Source organism: Budorcas taxicolor, chromosome 17 (assembly GCF_023091745.1).
Source record: "Budorcas taxicolor isolate Tak-1 chromosome 17, Takin1.1, whole genome shotgun sequence".
NCBI classification, from domain to species: domain Eukaryota; kingdom Metazoa; phylum Chordata; class Mammalia; order Artiodactyla; family Bovidae; genus Budorcas; species Budorcas taxicolor.
Window position 1 is genome coordinate 56,955,785 of NC_068926.1, and position 18,653 is coordinate 56,974,437.

At 39.0% G+C, this 18,653-nt stretch overlaps 1 protein-coding gene across 3 annotated transcripts in view; it reads left to right on the forward strand.

Annotated features, from left to right (window-relative positions):
* Positions 1 to 18,653, forward strand: part of TAOK3 (TAO kinase 3) — a 184,227-nt gene continuing 165,574 nt past the window's right edge. For all 3 annotated transcript variants that reach the window (XM_052655171.1, XM_052655172.1, XM_052655173.1), the window contains exon 1: positions 1 to 163. The gene's annotated coding sequence lies outside the window, so the exon portion shown is untranslated. The remainder of the gene's footprint in view (positions 164 to 18,653) is intronic.

Sequence of the window (18,653 nt, forward strand, 5' to 3'; positions counted from 1 at the left end):
CGGAGACCGCGGGCGGACGCTCTGCGCTGCTGGACCGGACATTCAGTGACTGGCCCCAGGTATTCAGCGGGAAACAAGCGGCAGAAGAGCGACTCGGGAGCAAGTGTGAGAGAGGAAGCGGCGGCGGCGACGCGGGGCCCGGGGTGGTGACAGCAGGTCTGAGGTGAGAGCACCGGGGCTCGAGGAGTTGACAGAGTGAGTCGAGACGAGGGGACCCAGGGCGGAGTGGGGTCGGCGAGTACTCGAGGGAGAGGAGTTCCGGGAGTGGTTTTGACAGTCCGCTCTGTGGAGAGGAGACCCCTCAGAGGGGCCGGCCCCGCGGGCCTGAGAGGGAAACCCCGAGAGGGCTTGGGACAGCGGGTGTGACGGGAGGGGGCCCCCAGAGGAGCTGGGACATCGGGTGTAAGGAGGGAACCCTGAGGAGCTGGGATAGGGGATCTGAGGTGGGGGGGAACCCTGAGAGGAGTTGGGACGGTGGATCTGAGGGGGGCGAGACCCTGAAAGGAGCTGGGACAGTGGGTCTGAGGGAAGACCCCGAGAGCGGCTGGGAAAGGGGGTTTCAAAGGAGGAGACCCAGAAATGGACCAGGACAGAGGGTCTGAGCGGCAAAGGGGACTCTGAGAGGCTTGGGACAGCAGGTGTGTTGGGGGACACCAAGAGGAGCTGGGACAGCGGCTGTGACGGGGGACCCCTTGGGGGCTGAGGACCTGAGTCTGAGGGGGTCCCCAGGGGCTGCGGCGGAGGTGTGGCCCCGCCCCGCGTGGGCGAGAAAAAGGGGTCTGGGTCCGGGTCGCGGCGCTAGGCGAATCGCGACAGCCGGCCGCCGCTCCCCGGGTGCAGTCAGCTGAGCTTTCTTAGGACCGAGTGGGAGACAGGGGACCGCGGGAGCCCCCAGGACTCCGTGGGTGACTCTGAGGAACGGGGATTATGTAATGAACATCTTCAGGGAGAACACACGGACTGGAGGGTCTGGGTGAAGTGCGGGGATCCGGGAAAGGGCAGGGGCGAGGGGCTAGGGACCTCTGCTCCCTGGCCGCCTCGTTTCCCATCTGTTTCTCCGAGTTGGGCGTGGATACCTTGAAAGTGAGGGGCTTCCTGACTTCAGTAGCTTCCTCAGAGCGTGAAAAGTTGAAGCGGGCTGCTTTAACTCCCACAAACAAGTGGAAAGGGAAGGGCTCCTCTTGGAGATGCAGGTTTTTGATTCATTCGGTTGTTTAAATTTTGATAGACCCTGCTTCTTTTTTCACTTCGGCTCAGCGAGGAGCTCAGAAATTCTTTCAGGTTCGGCAGCATACCAGTATATCAGTGTTTACAAGGCAGACTTAAAGGAACGAATATAGTAAGTTTGACTGTTTATCTTTGATGTGTTGGAAAGATAGTTGGAAAGTCAAACTAAATTTTGAAAATAGATATTGGAGCCACTGAACTAACAGCACTTTCCAGTTAGAATTCTTGTCCTAAAAGCTACCAGGACTGAACTTTAGGCATAATTCCAGGACAAGCTAAGGAGAGAGAGAAGCCTATTTAAAACAGACACTATGCGCTGGTGGACGGAGAAGGCAATGGCACCCCACTCCAGTACTCTTGCCTGGAAAATCCCATGGACGGAGGAGCCTGGAAGGCTGCAGTCCATGGGGTCGCTGAGGGTCGGACACCACTGAGCAACTTCACTTTCACTTTTCACTTTCATGCATTGGAGAGGGCAATGGCACCCCACTCCAGTATTCTTGCCTGGAGAATCCCAGGGACGGGGTAGCCTGGTGGGCTGCTGTCTATGGGGTCGCACAGAGTTGGACACGACTGAAGTGACTTAGCCTAGCATGCGCTGGTGGAAAGCAAGTGTATGTCTACTAAAATGCTAAAACAAATAGTGGAAAGCCATAGAGGGTGGGAAATGGGGGCAGCCTCCTACCTTGACAGATGTGAAAATTAATGACCAGGCTAGTTGTTCAGAATACTTGGGATATGTTAATACTGTCCTGACTACCTTTCCAGTGTTCTCTTGAATGCACATGCTTTGTTATGATTGTTCCCAGGGGTTTTACATTTGAATTTTTTAACCTCTTTTCTTCTGTGTGTTGCTTCTCCTCACCGCTTATCTTGCGACAGGTTTCTTTTTCATAGAAGTAGACTTAGAAAATGATGGCTTGGGGGAGATACTGGGGAATGATCCCCTCCAATATTCTTGCCTGGAGAATCCCATGAACAGAAAAGCTATAATCCATAGAGTCCCAAAGAGTCCAACAGGACTGAAGTGACTTATCTCACACTTATCTCACACAATTACCCTATCATTTTGCAATTATTTAGATATCATCTTTATTTCAGGTTGAAAATAATGTCTTATTAGAAGCCTTTGCCTGTGTTCAGTAATGGGCAGCTAAGAAGAAGAAAGAAATACTGTATTATTTCTCAAAGACATAATGTAGAAGGCTTACAGATAACTGCATGTTTAAATCCAAGACAAAAATTACTGAAGATGTCTTATATTAGGGTGATAATAAGTAGAGGTAATGTATCATTTGAGGATTTTCATTTGATATTACCTGATACAGAACTGTTTTGTATCAGGTACAATGGTTTCAGAGAGTGTGGAGTTTGGTGTGGTTATGAAAATTCCACCAGAAAGAGAAAGGACTTTTCTTTCTGAGAAGTCCTCAGAAACAGAAGTTATGGTGATAAGAGGAACAAATACACAAATACAAATAGTAGATACACAAAAACAAATTTAAAATATGAGAGACTATGTTTAAGATGTAAAAAGTGTAACATTTTTACATTAAATTTATTTTTCCAGAACCCTAGGTATAAGTAAAAGGAGGGTTAGTTAACTCCAGAGGGTTATTTACAAGGGGCATGAGTGCTTAGTTGACTCTGACTCTTTGCGACCTCCTGGACTGTAGCCCACCATGGTCCTTTGTCCATGGTATTCTCCAGGCAGGAATGCTGGTGTGGGTTGCCATTTCCTTTTCTAAAGCATCTTCCTGACCCAGGGATCAAACTCATATCTTCTGCATTGGCAGGCAGATTCTTTACCACAGAACCACCTGGAAAGCCTAGGTTTATAAGGGGCATGTATTCATTATGTAATGCATGTAATGTATGAAATAGTCTGTAGAGGGATTGAGAATCTTAGTAACAATAATCCTGCAAAGTAATAGAAATGTTTGAGCAGATAAGCTCTTCCATCATCCTTGTTAGCTTGTTTCTGTCTGGTACAAATGGTGGTCTCTCAAGATGAAATTTTAGTTCCTTCTAAGAAAATAAAATATTCTGGTACTCCCCTGAGTGATTACTAAACCAGTCATTTAAACCATGTTATGCTATGGTATTGACCCAGAGACGATGAAAAGAGAACCCTTGTAATAGAATTTTTAATGATAGGCAGGGCCCATAATAACTTTTTACTCCTGGGGACATGGGGTGGAGGTAGGGGAGGTTGGTTAGAAGGGTAGCAATTTTGTGGGAATTTATTTTCATTTGTTTCACAAAATAAAACTACACTTTGAGAAGCTATTAATATGTAAATTAGTGAAACCTGTGCTCATTATACATGTTAATTTTTGATTGAAAAAAATATAATCAAAAGCAGAGATTAAGAAGGAGCCTCATCTTTCCATATGAATGGTTATAACCACCAGAGAATACATGCTGTTTTTAGTTTAGAGTTCTTAAATAATTCTTAGTTTAGCAGGATCCAAGTACTGCCTAGTAAATACAATAACCCATTTTATACTTTCTTTAGCACTTGAGTCATATACAGTCAAATCATTGTAATCTCAGAGTCTACCTTGATATCTAATTTGGCTTAATTTTTAAGCCAACCTGAAAAAAGGTCTCTTACTTGCCACTGTTCATACTTGTTGGTTTCAGTGATATGGGAAAATGAAAAGTAACTATTGGTACTTTGACTTTAGGGTCTTTTTAGAGTTTATTTTATAGACATTAAAATCATCTTTCCTTTATAATCTTTTCCTTCAGTCTGTTTTTTCCCTCCCCCTAAAAAGAAAGCAGATGGACAGAGGGAAAGCTTTCATCAAACAGTGTTTTGTGACTGTTCTAAAAGAAGACTTCTTTTCAGTCTTCAATGAGAGAGTCCCACTGTAGTTTTGAATTAGTAGTTTTGAGTTATGGGATATTGTACAATTGCATTTCTTCATGGAAAGTGTAGTTTGTGATTATTTAGCTTTAACATTCATTTAATTGGTTACTCTGTCATTTGTAAGGATATGTTAAAAATTTGTTACTATTTTCAAACTCGAACTCGTTGTAGTAAAAAAAAAAATTTACTTATGTCTAATGATGGATTAGATGCATTGAATTAACGGACCAAAATATGATGTAACTCACTTACCAGGCTATGGACAACAAATTAAAAATAACAAGTATTCAGAAATTTTATGATAGTAGGAATTAAATTGATTATCATTCCAGCTACATGTTTTTAAAGTTACCTAAATACTTTATAAATCAACCTAATGCATTTTTTTTCTCTCTGACCTTTGTTAGAAATGAGTATATTTAAAGTCTTTGTAAATTATTTCTATTTTACATCAGAATGGCATAGGGGTCAGTTTCATGATACGAAGATCAACTCCTAACCATTATCCCCTTTCTCACAGATACACATTTATCATCCCTAGAGTGAGAAGAGGGGTAATAAACATTTTACACCTAGCAAAACATACTCACAGGTGGCTCATGTCAGTTTAGCTCCTAACATTGGAACTGATACATTGTAGCCTAGTGTTTGGGAACCTTTCACCTAACCCCTGGCCTCAGTAAAAATGATGGATAGCAAAATCAACCCCATATTTGTTATGCTTACTATTTGGGTCACTTATCAAAGTACTCATTAGAAGATTTCAGTTTTACTTCCTCACACTATTTTTGACGGACAGAGGGATAACCTTTCATTTCCAAATCAAACTAGGACTCTGTGCAGTATTTATTTTTATATGTTTCATTTTCTGTCTAATGACACTGGCTTTTGTCCATAGCAATCAAGGCTTATGACAATTCAAATACATTTTATTTACCCATTACAATAGATGGCACTAATCAAGACAGAATGCTTTCTTAAATACACTAATAACCTAATTGGTCTTGGCAGTAGGCATACAAAACAGAATTGGAGTTCATGGCCAGTTTTTCATTCTATTGTGAATATTTGCCTTTACTTCTTGAAGATGTTCTGTGTAAATACACAAATATTTCCCCAAACCACATAAATAGTTTTTAACTCTTCTAGATCAAGATTTAATAGCAAGCACAGAGTATGAAGGGTGCTCACTAGATGTCAGTTGAATGAATGTGAGTGAATTAATGATAGGCAAATTATTAGATTATATTTATGTTCACATTTAGTTTCATATTTTCACTGAGGGCTTTTAGTGCATCAAAAGAGTGTTAAAAGAATGATTCTGTTGGAACCCAAGAACAAATGTTAGCATTATTTATCTGCCATGTAGGAAACAGCATGATACATTGAAAGGAGAAAGGGCCTGAGACTCAGACCCAGGCACCTATTTTGGCTTTATCACTATGCCAGCTGGCTTATGCTGGTTAAGTTACTTAAGTATTTAAAGCTCTCAGTTCTCTCATCTGTAAAACAAAAATATGGGCCTCACAAGATTCTTATAAGGAATAGTGAAGTGATGGTCGCTCAGTCGTGTCTGACTCTTTGCGACGCCATGGACTATTCAGTCCGTGGAATTCTCCAGGCCAGAATACTGGAGTAGGTTGCCTTTCCCTTCTCCAGGGGATCTTCCCAACCCAGGAATCGAACCCAGGTCTCACACATTGCAGGTGGATTCTTTACCAGCTGAGCCCTTATGGCTTATAAGGAATAAATGATGCAGTTTATGTAAAGCACCAAGTACAGTGATAAATGCATAGGAAGTGTTTAACAAGTGATAGCTGCTTATTATTTTAATCACTTGAAACCATTTTTCAGTGCTGTTTTTGCTCTATCCTCAGTATCTAATCACTTGCTGTATCCCGTGGCTCCTGGCTCCAAAAAGAATAATTAATAGGTCACACGTAGGGAAATTGAGACTCAGTATGAGTGACTTCCTGGAATTTCATTGCATCCACTAGCTTTATTAACAGCGTACTTCTTAAGGCCCACTTGACTTTGCACTCTAGAATGTCTGGCTCTGGGTGACTAACCACACCATTGTAGTAATCCACTTCATTAAGATCTTTTTTATACAGTTCTTCTGTGTTTTCTTTACATCTCTTCTTGATTTCTTCAGCGTCTACTAGGTCTTTGCCATTTTTATCCTTTATTGTATCCGTCTTTGGGCAGAATGCTCCCTTGATGTTTCCAGTTTTCCTGAAGAGCTCTCCAGTCTTTCCCCTTTTGTTGTTCTGTTGTTAAGCATTGTTCTTTGAAAAAGGTCTTCTTTTCTCTTCTAACTATTTTTTGGAACTCTGCATTTAAATGGATGTACCTTTCCCTGTCTCCCTTGCTTTTTGCTTCTCTTCATTCTTCCACTATTTGTAAAGCCTCCTCAGATAACCACTTTGCCCTCTTACTTTTCTTTTTCTTTGGGATGGTTTTGTTCACCTCCTTCTGTACAATATTACAGACCTCTGTCCCTAGTTCTTCAGGATCCCTGTTAACTAGATCTAGTCCTTTGAATCTATTCATTACCTCTACTGCAAATTCATACGGGAATTGATTTAAGTCATACCTGCTGGCCTATTATTTTTCCCTGTTTTCTTTAGTTTAAGCCTGAATTTTGCTTTGAGAAACTGATGATCTGAGCCACAGTCAGCTCCAGGTCTTGTTTTTGCTGACTGTATACAGCTTCTCCATCTTCAGCCTCAAAGAATGTAATCAATTTGATTCAAATCCTTAAAGGATGATGCCAGCAAGGTTTTGCATTCGTTATGTCAGCAGATCTGGAAGACCCAGCAGTGGCCACAGGACTGGAAAAAATCAATTCTCACCCCACTCCCTAAGAAGGGTAGTACCAAAGAATATACTAACCATTGGACGGTTGCACTCATCTCCCATGCTAGTAAGATCATGCTTAAAATCTTGCATGCTAGGCTTCAGCGTTATGTGAACAAAGAACTTCCACATGTCCAAGCTGGGTTTAGAAAAGGAAGAGGAACTAGAGATCAAATTGCCAACATTTTCTGGATTACAGAGAAAGCAAGGAAATTTCAGAAAAACATCTATTTCTGTGTCATAGACTGTGCTAAAGCCTTTGACTATGTGGATCATGACAATCTATGGAAAGCTGTTAGAGAGATGGGAATACCAGACTATCTTACCTATCTCCTGAGAAACCTGTATGCAGGTCAAGAAGCAACAGTTAGAACCTTATATGAGACAACTGATTGGTTCAAAATCAAGAAAGGAGTATGACAGGGCTGTCTGCTGTCATCCTGTTTGTTTAACCTATATGCTGAGCACATCACAAGAATTGCCGGGCTAGATGAGTGATAAACTGGAATCAAGTCAACAACCTCAGATATGCAGATGTTACCACCCTAATGGCAGTAAGTGCTGCTGCTGCTGCTAAGTCACTTCAGTCATGTCCGACTCTGTGCGACCCCATAGACGGCAGCCCACTAGGCTCCCCCATCCCTGGGATTCTCCAGGCTAGAACACTGGAGTGGGTTGCCATTTCCTTCTCCAATGCATGAAAGTGAAAAGTGAAAGTGAAGTCGCTCAGTGGTGTCCAACCCTCAGCGACCCCATGGACTTCAGCCTTCCAGGCTCCTCCATCCATGGGATTTTCCAGGCAAGAGTACTGGAGTGGGGTACCATTGCCTTCTCTGAATGGCAGTAAATGAAGAGGAACTAAAGAGCCTCTTGATGAAGGTGAAGGAGGAGAGTGAAAGAGCCAACTTAAGACTTAAAAATACTAAGATCTTGGCATCTAGCCCCATTACTGCATGGCAAATAGAAGGGAAAAAGGTGGAAGTAGTGACAGATTTCCTCTTCTTTGGCTCTAAAATCACTGCAGATGGTGGCTGCAGCCATGAAATCAGAAGACCATTGCTTCATGGCAGGAAAGTGATGACAAACCTAGACAGTGTGCTGAAAAGGAGAGACATTACTCTGCCAACAAAGGTCTGTATAATCAAGGCAGTGGTCTTCCCAGCGGTCATGTATTATTGTGAGAGCTGGACCACAAAGAAGGCAGAACACCAAAAAATTGATGCCTTCGAACTGTGGTGCTAGAAAAGACTCCTGAAAGTCCCTTGGACTACAGGGAGAACAAACCAGTCAATCTTAAGGGAGATCAACCCTAAATACTCACTAGAAGGACTGATGCTGAAGCTGAAGCTCCAGTATTTTGGTCATCTGATGTGAACAGATGACTCACTGGAAAAGTCCCTGATGCTGGGAAAGATTGAGGGCAGAAGGAGAAGAGGACGTCAGAGGATGAGATGGCTGGATGGCATCACCGATGCAATGAACATGAACTTGGGCAAACTCCTGGAGATGGTGAGGGACAGGGACGCCTGGTGTGCTGCAGTCCATGGGGTTACAAAGAGTCAGACACGACTGGGCGACGGCCATACCAACAGTGGCAAACTTGACCACTGTAACCTAGATCTGGTTTTTCAACTCAATACATGTTTTACTTTATATTTCTTAAAGGTCCAAGAAAAAGCTAATGAAAGCCCAAAATATGTGCTCAGAAAGGTCTACTGTGACAAGTTTCCAGTCCCTTCTTTTTTGTTCTTCCTGTATACACTATTGCTCTCTTATTCCCCCTAAAATACAGCTCTGATTTTGTCACTTCTGTGTTCAAAACTTTTAATACCCCGTGGCCTACTAAATTCAGTACAGATTTATCAACCTGTTTAGCGTTCCTGTAGCCCCATAATCCGTCTATATCTCTATCTGTATATAGCTATATCTCCTGTGCCCCAGAACAGCCTGCTTACAGCCAAGCACTTACTGATTCCACCTTCATGCCTTTGTTCCTGCTGTTTCTTTTCCCTGGAATGCCTTTTCTATTCCTCATATTTCAGAGTTCAGTTTGTGGGATCTTAGTTTCCCCAAGCAGTGATCAAACTCGGGTCCCCAGCAGTCAAAGTGCTGAGTCCTAACCACTGGGACTACCAGGGAATTCCCGCAGATCTAATTTTAATGCCATCTTTCCTGAGTCCTTCTCTGATCATCTTCTTGCTACTCTCTCCTCTAAATTCCTTAAGTGCTTACTTTGTACATTTTCTTATTTTTATCCTTATCTTTCATATTGCATTCTTCTCTATACTGGAGAGGACACCATTCTGACACACCAGATATTTTATTTATGTTTTTGTTTGTCTTATATCCCTCCACTAGAATTTAGACTCCATGAAAGCAGAGATTTTCTTATTCATTGCTTTCTCCCAACTCATGAAACAGTGCCTACCTAGCATGTAGTGGTGGTAGTGTAGCCACTAAGTTGTGTCTGACCCTTATAACCCCAAGAACTGCCTGCCAGGTTCCTTTGTCCATGGGATTTCCCAGACACGAATACTGGAGTGAGTTGATCTTTCCTTCTCCAGGGTATCTTCCCGACCCAGGGATCAAACCCCTGTCTCCTGCATTGCAGGAGTATTCTTTAGTGACTGAGGCACCAGGGAAACATGTAGTAGTTGCTCAATAAAGATTTATTGACTCACTAAATGGATGAATTTGGCTCTGGGAATTTCTCCCATTTGGTGTCTAAAAAGAAGGTTTTGTTATTTGAAACATAAAAAATAAAATCCTAAGGAAATGAAGCATAGCTGGGAAGAGTAGAGTTTATCCATATATTTTATTCTCTGGGCTTTACATTTTTTTGAGCAGCCCTGAATTTATTGTATTTTTGTTTTACTGAATACAAATAAAAGCCATTCCTACCATGACATCATACATCCAAGATAATTGTGTCCCAGTCTGGCTACAATCTAAGAAAACAACATTCCTTGTAATAAAATCTAATGGAAGCTTCTAACATGGCCCTGAGGCAGTAAAGACTTATAAGACCAAAATGATAACAAAATTCAGTACAGGGGCATTATCCCATTAAGAGCACTTCATTTATTTTTCTTAGCTGCTGATATTAACCCTGAAAATTGGTCAAATCAAGCTCCTGATGTTAATTTGGGGTTATCAGTTTTCTGCATGTACAAGTAATTGGGTTTGAAATGTGTTTTAAGCCTGAATTAAAAGAACTTAGTCACTGGTGACTCATGGTGAGAAGTTTTTCCTTTTCCCTGCTGGAACATACGCCATTGCTGCCAACCTGGCCTTTTTGAAACACTGCAAACATAAAGAATCTTGTTTTTCTGTACTAGGTTCTAGAAAAGTTCTTTAAGGTTTAAGGTGGCATGGCCTTAATTACAGTGCATTTTAGCTTTGTATAAAAAGCACTATGATTGACTCTCCAAATTTCCATACAAATTTCTTTTGTCTCTGCCTTTAGGGAAGTTTTCTCATTATATGTGAAATAGTCAAAAGTCTACCAGACAGTGTATGAATGACCACAGGGATTTTGTTTTGTTCACTACTATATTCCTAGTGCCTAAATAGAGCTTTCCACAGAGAAAGCAATTAATACATATTTGTTGAGTAAAGTCACAAATATTCTTTAATAACAGTGTGTCTTAGAAAAATCATGAACATCTACTAAAATAAATTTTCTCCAGCCGTTTTGAATTAGGTAATCATCAATTCACAATCAATCTAGTTCGGGAGGCTCTTGGTATTAGCCCAGGGTAGTTCTGCCCCAATAGTTCCCAGCATTGATTGTGCCAACCTGAAATCTCCTTTAGCGGTTCACTTACCAAAGGAAGGGTAAATCGGCAACACCCATAGGCACTTGCACCTGTGGGAACCAATGGGCGTCGTAACAGGAAATACTTGAGCTTGCAATACAGATAGTCATGAGCAGCGCCCAGGTCACGCCGCTTTTATCTGCAGTTCCTTATTCGGATTGTACAACGTTTCGTGGAGTTGGGTTTTTTTTTGCTTGTTTGTATATGTGTGTATATATATATATATATATAAGTTTAAAAGAGAACAACTTTAAATTTGAAAATTGAACTGTGAATGCTGACTGGCATCATCTTCATTATCAAGGAACTGGTGAGTTGTCTTTTCCTTTCTTTTCCTTCTAACGTTTCTTTTCCTTCTAATGTTGTGTACCCTGAAACCTCACTCCAGCGCACAGAGGGGATTAGACAGAGGGTGCGTAAATGTACAATAACTATAACTTAAGCTGATGTTATCAACAATAACAACCAGTTCTGATAGTTACATGATACCATAACGGTAGGCATTGGTAGGATTTTGTAGTTTTTACCTTAAGGTTCTTTTAGCTTGAGCTGGTTTTCCTCTGTTGTGGGGACAGGAGAAAAAGAATCAGGAAAAGTTTTCAGAAAATTCTTTCCAAAATGTCGAAATGTAAAGCTATATAAAATGCTGTTGACGTTAACTGTCTGACCAGGAAGTACTCTCTTAAAGCCTCATTTATAAAACTGTGTCTATAATAACTTCCTTTCTCGGGATGAAGGTGCTGATAGCATGATCTTGTTCTTACAACTTAAGTGGAATTCAGTTTTATCTTTCCTAAGTGAATAAGAGGCTGCCTTTTAAAGAAAGCCATCTCTGGGGCAATCTTACTGACTGCTGTAGCTAAGTAAAGAATTTTTAAAGTCTTTAGGATGTTGAATGGGGAATGTAGGACATGCATCTGAGAAGATCTACTTAGAGTAAGCTTGGTGTTTTGTTTTAAATGTAATGTTTTATTATAAATATAGTTTGTGCCTAACATAGCTAATAAACACTGTTGAGTTTCATGTGAATATTTATGGCCTTAACTCAAAAGTCCAGCTGAGAGTAATCAACCTAAAAATTCACTGGATTCATATGCTCTATTTATTTTAATTTGTAGTTTGATATTCTACAAATAACTATTAGTGGGGATTATTTTCAAAGTGTTTTATTTTTTCCTTTCTCCTGGATAAGTAAGGTAAATATTAAGCTGCGAATAAAACATCAAAATCTTGTCAGAAGAGTTTTTTAAACACAAATTTTAAATATACTGAAGGCCACTTTTATTAAATGGATGCAGTTTTTGGTAATGAATGATATTATTACTCTAAGACAACAGTTCAAAATTAGGTTACTTAAAACAGCACACTTGTTTATCCTGGAGAGCTTAAAAAATAACAAGCCACTTCCCATTTTTCTTCTTTCACAGAAAGGGATAAAAGGAGAGAAAGCAAAGCAGTTTGTTTTTTTTTTTAATGTAATATCACATTTAGAGACAAAAGTCAGAAGATTTGATCACATTTACTTTGTTTTGTAATTTTTTTTCTTTAGTAGTAAGGGTAGTTTACTTATTAAAGTATAAAAATAAAATATCTTAGGCATGAGGTAATAATTTATGGGACTCCTCCAGTCCAAGAGATGAAATTAGATGAAGTAGGCAAGTGGATACTTTTTTAATATCTCATACTTTGTATGTCATTCGTAATATTTTATAAACCGGGAAAGCTACCTTAACAGTTTTTCCCAAATTTACTAGACTCTTGGAACATGGTTTAAATGAAATGTGTATAACCCTGACTTCTAAACTCCTGATATTTTATGTAAAGTCTTTATCTGTAAAGTCTTATGATGGTACATAGGATTGTTGTTGCTGTTCTGTCGCTAAGTCGTTTCCAACTCTTTGTGACCCTGTCGACTGAAGGGCATGCCACGCTTCCCTGTCCACTGTCTCCCAGAGTTTGCTCACATCCATGTTCATTGATTCAGTGATGCCATCCAACCATCTCATCCTCTGCTGCCCTCTTCTCTTTTTATCTATAGTCTTTCCCAGCATCAGGGTCTTTTCCAATGAGTCAGATGCATAGGATACATTTTCATTCAAGAAGCATTGCAGTGGATATTACTGATTTGGGGACACTAGTCTTTCTAACATATAAAAAGGAAATCAAAACCTTCAAATAATCTTTGAAATATGATCATATTGCATTTTTTCTTCATATTTATGAATGTTAAAAATCTAAAAAAGCAAATTAGGTAAATTTCAGTATTCACTGATAAGGAGGACTTTTGTGATTGTCTGAGCATTCTTTTAGCAGCCCAAAAGTATCCCCTTTGGAAGCTGGATGGAGGTGGGGCAGAGGAAGTTGCTGGGGCTTCACAGTAGTGACCGATTATTGCAGATTTAATGGCTGCTTGCCCAGACACCACTCATTGGAGGGAAAAGTGGTAGTTACTAATTGCATCCTACTAATTTGTACATGTTTATTTAACCAGTTACAACTGCTTGCTGGTTTCACACACAGGTGACAAGTTTTAAACTTCTGAATTACTTGACATGTGCTTAATCTTCTTGAGTTTACCGCAGTCATATCTGTTATCTTCAATCAGCAGAGATCACACTGACTCTTTTGTGAAAGACCATGTGTTAGCAGAAAAAAAAAAGAGAGGGGTGAGGGGAAACAGAACTTGAAACTTTAACTGCTTTACCCTCTAGTGAAGAGTATTGCAGAGTTAAAACGTAAAGTTTTAGACAATCTATATAAAATTGTATTTAGACAATTTATATAAAAACTATTAAAAATAATCATCTCCTGTGAAGGAGTTTGCAGTTCTCAGTTGTTCTAGTTCAGCCTGAAATTGAGATTCTTAGTGTTGCAACATAAAAGGAAGCTTTGTGGAGGAAATATGACATCTCTGCCCAGATGCATAAGGAGGAGAGTTATTTTTAAAAATGTTTTCTTATGAATATATATATTGTACTGAGAAGTAGCTTTAAAAAGCTAGTTTCTATTTCAGGGTCATTGGTAGGAGTTACATAGGTTGCTCAGGTCACTGGAATTCTATTAAGAAAATATTTTTTTAAAGCATTTTGATGTCACCAATAAAGCCTAAGTTGTCTTGACCTGGCCTATCTAAGTGACATTTTTTTTAATGTGAATCAAATTAAGATGTTGAGATCCTGTTAATACCATGAAATAGTCGTGTAATATGTGTCCTCCTGCAAGAGGAGACAGTTCACTCCCATTTCATAGCAGTGTCTCACTCTCCTCCAGGAATAGTATAAGGAAAGATTAGAGATGAGTCCAGAAATCTCTCCATTTGTATCTTTGATGCTCCTCCCAAACCCTTTGACTCTGTGGATAGCACGCCACCCTTCCTTATCTCTCACTTTTGGTTTCACTCACATATATGTAGGATTGGCAGTGTATTCTAACGATTCACAAGAGCACGTCAGATGAACACGTCTGCCACTTACCAGGTCACTAGGTTTGTGACCTTGTATAATTCCCTGAACTCGCAAAGCCTCGGTTTCTTCACTGGTGAAATGGGCATAATCATAGTACCTCCCTTGCAAGATTGCTATGAGGATTAAATGAGGTGTGTATTAAGGCACAAGTTTGATTACACATAGTAAAGGAAGAGTTCAGTGAATGATAGCAGATAGGGTTATTTTTGCTGTTTGTTGCTATGCATATAGTGTTATGCATAGTTCTACCAGAAAATGATCTTGAGAGGAGGTATGAAACAGTGCATGCACCTGTGTACAGATAGCAGGGTCAGTGTTGCAGTAATAAAAGAACCCGAAAAAACTGTGGAGCATGCGAATGAAATCTGTAAATCTTCTTTATGCCATTTCCGTATTTACTACTCTCTAAGGAGAGTCGGACACGACTGAGCGACTGAACTGAACTGAAGGAGAGTGGAAGCAGGGAACAGTTGACTGTAGACTTAAATATTTAGTTAAAAAAAAAAAATGAACCTGCTAAATTTGGCTTTAGTAACGTTTTTCTCCTTGTTTTTCACTGCTGCGAATTTCTTCCTAATTTGATAGCACAACTCAGGAAAGCAACATGGCAAAGTGTTGATTTCTTAATTCATTTTCTCACGAGAGTTTGTTGGTTTTTTTCGGACTGGCTCATTACCAGATTAAAGTCAGGATTATGTTTTGAGATTTTGGATCAGCTGGGGGAAAAAAAAAAACACCAGGTTGGGTTTTCAAGGGATGTGTTAGTTTTTTTGGTTTTTGTTTTAGGCGGAGGGGGACTAGAACCAGACTGTAAAGAACATACACTTGAATGTAAAGAAGAATGTTTTTCTCTTTTCCCCATGTTATTCTCTGAGAGCTTATATCCTGTGACAGGTTAATTAACTTTGTATTGAAAAATGTATTGAAAACAAATGAATTTTTACCTAAACAGATTTTCATGGGGCTGTGTTAGCAAAACAGTTGTGAAATTAGGGAGCACCTTCAGTAAATTTACTAAACAAAACAATGGAACTACTTACAGAGAGAGTACTTGCAAAACCTTTAGGCCTTGTGGAAGTATTTCTAGTGTTTGAGATGTCCAGGTTTTAATCTGTGGTCCAACTCCTTTACCTTGTAGCCAGTCCCTTGATTAGTCTGTGCCTCGTCCTTGTTTTTCTGGTACCCCTCCCAATTTTACAGTCTCAAGGCCCATCACATTGCCACTAAGAAACACTCTGTGCACCTATCCCACTCATACCATTATCACCTCATTCCTGGATTACTACAGTTGCCTTCCTTCGCTTCCCTCTTTTTTCCAGCTCATCTTGATTAACCTTCTTTAAATGCTACTGCTTTTAGCACACCTCTCCCCTTACTGGAAAGCTTCAATGGTTCCCTGTTATCCACCACATGAAGTCTAACCTCTTCTGCCTGACTTTTGACGCCCTGGCTAATCTGTCCCATGCTACTCATCCATCTTCATTTCCTGTGTTCTTGGCCTGTTCTTTCTGCTGCTGAAGTCAGTCTGTCTCTCGAACGTTGTGCTGATTCAAGTGTTGAGCCTCTGTTACTATTTATGTCACTCAAAAAACCCTCCTCCCTTGTTTCTGCCTCATCAGATTTTACCTTTTCTTCAAGACCTTGTGTAAAATTTACTTCCTGTTTGAAACTTTTCCTATTCAGTTCTTACTGTTTTGCTGCAAACTCCCAGGTGATTTTTTAGAATTGAAGCATAGGTGATTTACAGTGTTGTATTGGTTTCAGGTGTATAGCAAATTGATTCCATCATACAAACATATATATCTGTTTCTTTAGATTTTTTTCCCTCACAGATTATTTTAAAATATTGAGTATAGTTCCCTGTGCCATATAGTAGGTCTTTGTTGGTTATTTACATTATAGGTAGTAGTGTGTATATTTTAATCCCAAACTCCTGATCTATCCCTCCCTGTCCCCTTTCCCCTTTGGTAACAGTACATTTGTTTTCTGTGTTTGTGGGTCTATTTCTGTTTTGTGTTTAAGTTCATTAGTATCATTCTTTTCTTTTTTAGGTTCCACATATAAGTGAAACCATATGATATTTGTCTTTCCCAAGTGATTTTTTAATTAGCAATGCAGTGAACGAAAATGTGCATATCATTTTACATTGTCCGTTGTCTTATCTTCACTAATGATGTCAGTATTTTGAGTACAAGGACAATATCTTACAATTAAATCTTTAACAGTTCCTAGCATAATGCTGAGGTACCTAACTATGACTTGAAGGAAAAAAACAAAGTAGTGAATCTATTTCATCATACCAGTCTAAAGTCAAGTCAGCAATCCTAGTAATATTGAGGGGACTTGAATATTTTTTGAGCTTGGTGCAGATCTATCACTTCATTTATAGAAATAGGCAAGGCAAATGAAGACAGTTTTATAAACTGGTTATAGTTTGGCATATTTGCATTTCTTTATGAGAAACCATGTGTGTGTCTATCTGTATGATTTTATTTTCTTAAAATGATATAGCTAGCCATACATGGAGAGTTTTAGTTCTGATATTAACCTTCAGTGTTTTGCAGAATAGGTTAAATATGATCAATACATTTTATATAGCCAAGAAATTTTCTTACACAGCTATTTAAATGTATTGTAATTAAGTGCCTGCTATGTGTAAGGATAGGCTCTGTAAAGGTATACTGAAGTTAATTGCATATGATTCCTGCTCTTAGGAAACTATCAGAATTCTGTTATGGAAGACAAACTATATATTCAGAATCTGAAACATAAGAATACTTGTTGAATATCTTGCTTTCATTCTCAGTCTCCTGTTGTTTGAAATAGTAAATGCCTTCCTTTGTATTGATGCCAGAGAGCATTTAGGAGCTGCCAAATGAAAACTGTTTTCCCTTTTATATTTTTCCAATTTTTTTGAGACATAATTGACATTAACAGTGTATTAGTCTAAAGTATATACTGTAATGATTAGATATATGTATATATTATGAAGTGACTACCACTGTAAATTTAGTTAACATCAATCAAGGGATGTAATGTAACATGATAAATATAATCGACATTGCTATATGTTGTACATGGTAGTTTCTAAGAGTAAATCCCAAAGAGTTCTCATTATATGCACGCATACACACACACACACACAAAATCACTTTTCAGTTATAATTTTTTTTCCATTGGGAGAGAGATTTTAAGATTTACTCTTTTAGCAACTTTCAAGTATACAGTATACTGAAATGAGAACTTTCAAAATACAAAATGTTTTATATATGTAAAACTACAGGTATTTAGAAATGTCTTATCAATGCTTTGGATTTTGTGTTGATGCGTGGTTGTAAATACAGTCAACAGTAACACTCTTTATTCATTTGTTTATTCAGTAAATATTTACTGAGTATCTATTTGTGTCAGACCTTGTGCTAGTGCTCAATAGGATTATGTCTTTTCTTTGACTGATGAGCAAAAAGTTAAGCTATTTGGCTAATGCAGTACTAGAGTGCTCCATATCATGCTATTTAACACATAGGAAACATACTGAATCATCCCCTATCCTGATTACCTGAAATAGTGTGAGCAAAATATCTATTTTTCATTCCTGGTTATGCTTCAGACTTGTTAACTTAGACCAGTTATTTAAACCCATTACTCCACAGAATGGAAATAATAACAACAACTACTGATTATTGATTGCTTTCTAGGTACCAGATACTGCAATATGTGCCTTATATATCAAATATCTCAATGAATCCTATAACTCCTTTACTAAGTAGGTCTCTCTGTCACACACACATGCACACTCACACAGACACATACTTTATAGTACACTGATGGTCAGAGAAGTTAGGTATTTGCTCAAGGTCAGTGCAAGAATCTGGACTGAAACTCAGTTCTGTGCCTCTGGTCATAACCATCATTTTATGTTACCTTTCACCTTGAAAATTAGAATTAAATAAGTTTGTAACATTCTTACTACTAGTGCCCACAGGATAACTGCTACAAGTCCAGGATGCCATTCATATTTGACAATAAAAGCTGGTTAGGTAATGTTCCAGTGATAAAAGCTGAAGTTATGGACTATTCAGTACAGCTTACGATTTTAAAAAATCATTTTAAGTATACAGAATGACAATAAGGTTTTTCAGTTTATATGAAAGGCTTTATTTATATGAAAGTTTTTTCAGTTTATATGAAAGGCTTTATAGTTTACATTATTTCATGAGTCTCACAGCTTTGTGAGGCATTAATTATTCTCACTGTATAGATGAGGCTGTTGAGGCTTAGAGATGTTAAGTAATGTCCTTAAGATCACACAGCTGGTTAGTGGCAGAAATAACTTAAACCTAGATTTGATGACTCAAAGGTCAGACTTCTTTTCAATTATACCACAAATACAAATCAAGTTATTCAGGA